Below are 7469 nucleotides of genomic sequence, written 5' to 3' on the forward strand. Positions count from 1 at the left end.
GAAGACCAGGTGTGTCTTCTTTAAGCCCTGGGGATCAAATCTATCCTAGTTTTTCAGGATACAGTTCAAAGGAGTGAGGCTGGAATTGTTAGCTCCCATCTGTAAGAGAGAAAAAAAGCGACCAGCGCCCTCTTTCTCTCGGAGGCGTCCCTCCCTGCTCTAGATGGGGGTGTAGACAGACTTGACACCAAAGCTTTTCTTTTTCTGGTCGGACTTAGTCTGTCCCTTACCGACGCAGGCGCCGTACTCGTCCCTCCCGGTTCTACCACCGAGACGGGGTGGGGATGCACCAGGGGTAGACCTGATGGCATCCCTGACTGACGTCCAGCTCCTCGCCGTTAAAACCTTGCTTGCCTCTGATGCCACCCGGGGTGCAATCAGAGTAACCTTCCAGAATGCCTCCCAGACCAAGACCGCTGGAGGAGACATTTGTCACCTGAGTGCCTGTGCACGACCCTGAATATATTCCTGACCACAATAAGACCAATGCGCACATAAAACTGAGATGTTCCTTCCAAGCATCACCACACCAGTATAAGAGCCTCGTCTGGGCCACTAAGAGCCAGTGTTACCAAAGGAAAAAACATCCATTGCAGTTCCAATCTGAGTAACTTTTAACCTCAGAGATGTTCCCACAGCTAGAGCTCCATCTAGCTTCCAAACTTTCGATTCCTAGCGAGGCTAGGCGCTTGCTGACTACCAACCTCAAGTTTGGGACCCAAGGAACAGTACACAGTAACAGCATAGATCACAAGTCCCTTGAAAGTCTATGACCCGACAGATAGGTTAGTACTTCTAATTCCCAAGGAGCTATGAAATGGTCAAAGAGACCGAAAAGTTTGACCGAGAAAGGAGAGTTCGGTCCACACGCTTTGCCCATTTCTGCTCGGTCCCCAAAGGAGACACTGGGTGCCTCTTGGCATTGGCAGGTCGGTATAAACCCCCGACAGGTTTCTGCCATAAGCCGTATGAGGTCACCGCGGAACCGCAGAGCAGGGCTCCTCACTTCTTTCACGCAGATTCACACAAGCACGCCGTAGAGTTAGTAAAGTACAGCAGAAAACGTGTTCGCTCGGAGAACAAAGAACTAGAGCTCTAAGCATCCTTACCTTGTGGTGAAGAATTCCGGACGAGCCCGCAAGATGAAAGGGTGTTGCTGAGCCACAGAAAAACGGCCGGGATTCTTGGCCTCTGGAGGAGAAGAATTCAATCCTGGGCCAGAGACGAGGCTGGATCGCTCAGAGCTTTGGTGTGATCAAGTTTTATTAAAGTATAAAGGAGATAGAGAAAGCTGACATAGGCATCAGAAGGGGGCAGAAAGAGTACCTCCCTGCTAGTCTTCAGCTGGATGTTATATAGTCACTAGCAGTTTGTTAATGTAAGAAAGGAATGTCTTCAACTCAGAGTGACACCACACCCCTCATCCATAAGATGTATTTTCGAATAATCTGGGCACCGGACATTCCAGGCCATAAAAGGATTGACTTGAATTTTGCAGAAAGGCAGATCATGCAAATAGTTTCATTTACATAGATTAGGGGAACAATGTCTGAGTATAACATACTGGTTTGCCAAGTAGGTTCTGAGCCTTAGGCGAAAGACAGTGTTTGGGGTAAATGCACAGTACATTAACATAGCTTAAGACAAACATTTCCATAAGAAAAATGCATTGGTTAACTCAAAGTTTGAGAGTAGTTAACTTCAGCTGAAACCAGGTGTCATGGCAACACAGTATTTTAAGAGAAACCTCTCAAATTTGTATAGAGAAGGGAAAAAATATCGCTAGTTTGTTTTTTCCTGCCGCTTAAGAGAGATAAAATGTTTGACACTTGCAGCCTATTTCCTCCATTTGGAGACCCCTGGCCTTCCTGCCTGTTGCCCTCTCTCAAAAACGTGCTCAGTGTTATACATGATTTCAAGTTATGAGTCCTTCATGAAAATATTATTAGAAGACTATTTAAGCAAAATAATCACTGATGGTATAAACAGCAGCAGAAGTTCTGCTGAGCAGTAGATCTATTTAAACCTCAGATTAAAGATAAAACTCCTGAAGAATTTATGGTAATAAAACACAATGGAAATGCTGCAATGGAAATACGGAAATAAGATAACTTTTTAGAGTAGACTGGTGAAACTAAAATAATGAGATACCACTACACACTTATTGGAATGGTCAAATACAAAAATCTGACAAACCAATTACTGGCAAAGATGAGGAACCACAGGAACTCTCATTCCTTGTTAGTGGGATTGCAAAATGGTAGAATCACTTTGGAAGCAATTTCTTACAGAGCTAAACATTGTCATACCACATGATCTATCAATTACACTCCTAGACTGCTCATCAAATGATTTGCTAGTTAATACCCACACAAAAACATGCACATGAATTTTATAACAGCTTAATTCATACTCTCTCTCTCTCACCCACAAATTGGAAGCAACCAAAGTGTCCTTTAGTAGACGACTGGGTAAACAAACTTTGGTACATCAACATAGCAGAATATTATTCAAGAATAAAAAGAAATTAGCTAGCAAATCACAAAAAGAGATGGATGAAATCTGAATGAATGTTATAAAGTAAAATAAGCTAGTCTGGAAAAGGTTATACACTGCATGCTGCCAATTATACGACACTCTGGAAAAGGTCAAACTGTAGAGCAAATAAAAAATATCAGAGGCTTTTTTCTTTTGCTTCAGAATAGTTTTATTAGTTTGGATAAGGTATGTCAACAATCAACAATTCCTCTCCTACTCTGACATACAAATCCACTCAATCGGAGTCTTCGTCGCACCAGAGTTCATACAGTGTAATGTTATTGTGTGCGTCTGCAGGAACCTCGACATTGGGAGCATTGAGGTTACTGCAGGTTGCCGTGGCAAGTTTCAGATTCCGCACCCTGGACACAAATTTCACAAGGTCCATCTCCAGCTGGGTTAAGGTGGCAAACATATAGTCTTTGTCTGGGGAAGCATTTTTCTTTTTCTGTCCCGGAGAGCCAAATGAACCGCCCTGACAGGCAGGAGGAGTCTGCACATTACTCTCACCACTCTCTCCCATCAACTTCACTGTCACATACATGAGCACAATGAAGAAAAGCCAGGGAAACATGATCTTAAGCCAGTCTCGGGCATGCTCTGGTTGATTTTGCTGAATTAGACTGTATCCTCCGCAGAGCATCTTCCCCTGGATTTCTTCGGCTCTCTCTCTCAGAGAAGTAAACATTAAGGCGCAGACACAGGTAACACCCGTGGAAAAGCACAGGAACCATTTGATGGACCACATGTGAGCCGAGAGGAAACAGCTCCTGGTGCGCTGGTTTGCCCTGGCACCTGGAGACTGAGGACCAGCCAGGGCTGGGCCCTTGGTGACGTCATAGAGGGCCCCGCCCCCACCAGAACCCATGTGGCCATTGTGATGACTTCAGGGCCGAGGGTAAGAAGGCTTGCAGGGGTCAACTGGGAGTAGGGCTTAAAGGGAAATAGCGAAATTTCCAGAGGGCAATTGAAAAAGAGGTGGGGAGTGACAGAATGCCATTTCCATGCCAATGTATTCTTTCTGAACCTGGTGCTCTACTGGGAGGGTGGGTCCGTTTTCGATTTTCATTATTCCATTTGTTGAATCCAAACACTGGGCTGAGCAGAGCAGCCCCATGGGCATGTACCCCTATGGAGCAGAGGGACAAGTGGGAAAGTAAGATATTAAACCAGAGGCCACAAACTAGGAGCCACTGATGTGTTTTGTGTGGCCAACACTGTTCTTAAAAATGACTGTACTCAGTCGCTGTCGTGTGTGACTCCTTGAGACCCCATGGACAGTAGCCCACCAGCTCCTCAATCCCTGGGATTTCCCAGGCAAGAATACCGGAGTAGGTTGCCATTTCCTTCTCCAGGCATAAAGGATGTTTTAGGGCAGTGAAACTATTCTGTATGATGTTATGGAAGATACATGACACTACATATTTGTCAAAACCAGAAGAACCTTACAGCACAAAAAGTAAAGCAATGCATGCATATTTAAAAAAAACTGACATCAAGAATAGAATGCAGAATTTGACTAAAGAATGGAATTATATTACAAATGTATGAAACCACCTCACTAAGATCCCCTGACTTAAGTAACTTCGGAAATGAATGGAGTTTGCAAGACTGAAAGTAAAATATAAAAGCAGTGTAATCTAGTTTATAGTGTTCTTTCTCGTAGGGGTACAGGTTAACAATCCTGATACTGTTACACATGCATACTTGAATTGAGCAGTGAAATAGATGGCCCATGAGTATACATACATATATTTCTTTGCCTTCTTAGCTGAAAGGGTTTAAGAGAAATGATACTCCCAAAATCTGAAAGAAACAATGATGTAGAAATAAGCACAGATCTTGGTTCCCAATCCTCTTTTCCAATAAAAGGAACCAGGCTTCTTGGAGAAATTACTGATTGTAGGGCTCAGAGAGGAAATATAGAAGAGGAGTCTGGGGGATCTTACTGTATCAAAAAGGAAGTGCTTTAAAATTTTAAAAAAATAAAAAAGCCCTGAAGTAACGGAGTTATGTCAAAGAAGACAGGAATGAGCTTCCAATGGCCAAAACTGTAACAAGACGAGCAACGTAATAAATTAAGTTAGTCATCTTTTGGGATTATATCCCAAAGTATAAAATGAATATCTATGGGTCCGTACTGATATAAATAAATGATTGAATACATGTGAGACAATAGACAAATTTCCCACGCGAAAGAATTTCAGATAACTGACATAGGTAATTGTGCTCTCAAGGAGGTGGAGCTCCCTATTCCTTAAGAGTGACTTCATTCAAAAAGTCACATAGTGACTTCATTCAAAAAAATACAGCAATATGGCGAGGGGGAAAAAGAGTAACTTGACAGTGGAATAACCTGACAAACACTACTTCAGCCCAGTGGTCAAGGTCAACATTACCAGGGATAAGACATGTAGATCGTATCACATGGTAAAAAGGACACTCAACCTCTGCGGTCTTCTTCCCCCAAAATCCATGAAGTGAAAGTGAAAATGAAAGTTACTCAGTCATGTCTGACTCTTTGCGACCCCATGGACTATACTGTCCATGAAATTCTCTAGGCCAGAATACTGGAGTGGGTAGCCTTTCCCTTCTCCGGGGGATCTTCCCAACCCAGGGATCAAACCCAGGTCTCCCGCAATGCAGTTGGATTCTTTACCAGCTGAACCACAAAGGAAGACCCCCCCCCCAAAAAAAAATTCATAGTTCCAGGTTAATAGGAAAAACATCAGACAAATCCAAGTTGAGGAACATTTTATAAAATACCTGACTAGTACTCCTCAAAACTATCAAGGTCATGAAAAATAAGGGAAGTCTGAGAAATTGTCACATCCAAGAAGAGCCTAAGGAGACATCTACTACATGCAATGTGGGATCCGGGATGGGTTCCTGGGTCAGAAAAAGGACATTGGGTAAAAACTAAGAAAATTTTAATAGGACAAATCTTAGAAATAAAGTAGGCATGCTAGTTTATAACAATATGTGTGATATTTTGGAACTTTCTGATATATGGCAACTATCTTCACTTTTTTTGTTAGTCTAAAATCATTCTAAGGTTTTTTAAAGTTTATTTTTAAAACATAGAGCAATGGAGGCAACATTAACATTATTTGCTGACGACAGGAGACTCCAAAGAAAAGTACTCTATATAGTCAGCCTTTCCTATCCATGGGTTTTGCATGCAGGGATTCACGAAGTGTGGATTAAAAATATTTATTTAAAAAAATCCAGAAATTTCCAAAAATCAAAATTCAAATTTACCACATGCTGGCAACTATTTACATATCATTTACATTGTATTAGGTAGTATAAGTAATCTAGAGATGATTTAAAGTATATGAGAGGATATGGGCAGTTTATATGCAAATCCTAAAATGCTATGCTTCTTATTATAAGAGACTTGAACATCTGTGGATTTGGGTATCTGATCTTTGGCAGTGGTGTCTTAGAACCAATCTCCCAGAGATATTGAGGGACAGCTGTATTTTAAAGGAATTGAGCTAGATGGCTGGATAAAAATAATAATATATAGAACAGTCTTCCTATACACTAACAACCAATTACATTTATAATGGAAGACATCATTTATAATAGCTAGAAACAGATAAATATTAAGAATACATTTAAGGACAAATAAAAAATATGCAACAGCTATTTGAAGAAAATTCTGAAATACTACTGAAAAACACAATGAAATGCATGACGAAATGGAAAGATGTATCTTTTGGGAGTATGAAAAGATTTTATACAGATATCAATTGTCCCCAAATTATTCTAAAATTATGATGAGATTTCAAAAAAATACTAATGTGATTGGTATGAGAAGTAAGCTAATTCTATAATATATGTGGAAAAACAAACATGTTATAAGAGGCAGGACATTTCTGAAAAAGAAGATGAATGAGCATGAAGGTTGTCCTTACTAGATTTTAAAGCATATGGTTAGCCTACATACTTACATAGAGAAGTACTGGTATACGACTAGTACTGGTACATGGTAAGACTTACAGCTCATGAGGTAAGAAGCGAGAGCAGAAATCAACTCAACTACACACACACATACACACACATACAGCTTTTGTATGAAAGTGGCACCCCCAAAATTCATGTTGTAAACCTAATGTCTAGTGTGAGGATATTAGAAGGTGGGGCCTTTGGGAGATATTTAGGTCAGGAGGGTGGAGCCCTCAAGAATGGAGATTAATGCTCTTACAAAGAGAACTCACAGAGCTCCCTAGCTCCTTTCACCATGTGAGAATACAGTAAGTCCCTTACATAGGAATCTTCAAACTGTGAAATTTCAAAGATTCAAACTTGCATTCCCATGTCCAGTCACGTCAGTTAATTCACGTGTCTGGCAGACATTGCCTCATGCGCGCATCCTCTACAAACGGTTGTGCTTTTGTGTTTTTTTCAGCACAGTACTGTATAGAGTACACTAGAACACTACATTTATTTCTAGCCCAGGATGTCCGAAAGCACGTGTAAAAGAGCAGTATACCCTATGACCCAGCAATCCCACTCCTAGGCATATACCCCGAGGAAACAAAAATTGAAAAAGACACATGTATCCCATTGTTCATTCCAGTGCTATTTACAACAGCTAGAACATGGAAGCAACCTAGATGTCCATCAACACATGAATGGATAAAGAAGTTGTGGTGCTTATACACAATGGGATATTACTCAGCCATAAGAAGGAACACATTTGAGTCGGTTCTAGTAAGGTGGATGGGCTTCCCTTGTGACTCAGCTGGTAAAGAATCTGCCTGCAATGTGGGGGACCTGGGTTAGATTCCTGGGTTGGGAAGATCCCTTGGAGAAAGGATAGGCTACCCTCTCCAATATTCTGGCCTGGAGAATGTTCCATGGGCTGTATTGTCCATGGGGTTGCAAAGAATTGGACATGACTGAGCGACTTTCACTTCACT

General features: G+C 41.4%; 1 pseudogene; it reads right to left on the reverse strand.

Moving 5' to 3' along the window:
• Nucleotides 1-2773: 2773 nt before the first annotated feature.
• Nucleotides 2774-3226, reverse strand: LOC145535617 (protein FAM209 pseudogene; annotated as a pseudogene).
• Between the last annotated feature and the right edge of the window lie 4243 nt (nt 3227-7469).

This window comes from Giraffa tippelskirchi, chromosome X (genome assembly GCF_054371585.1).
Source record: "Giraffa tippelskirchi isolate mGirTip1 chromosome X, T2T-mGirTip1v1.2.pri, whole genome shotgun sequence".
NCBI classification, from domain to species: Eukaryota; Metazoa; Chordata; class Mammalia; order Artiodactyla; family Giraffidae; genus Giraffa; species Giraffa tippelskirchi.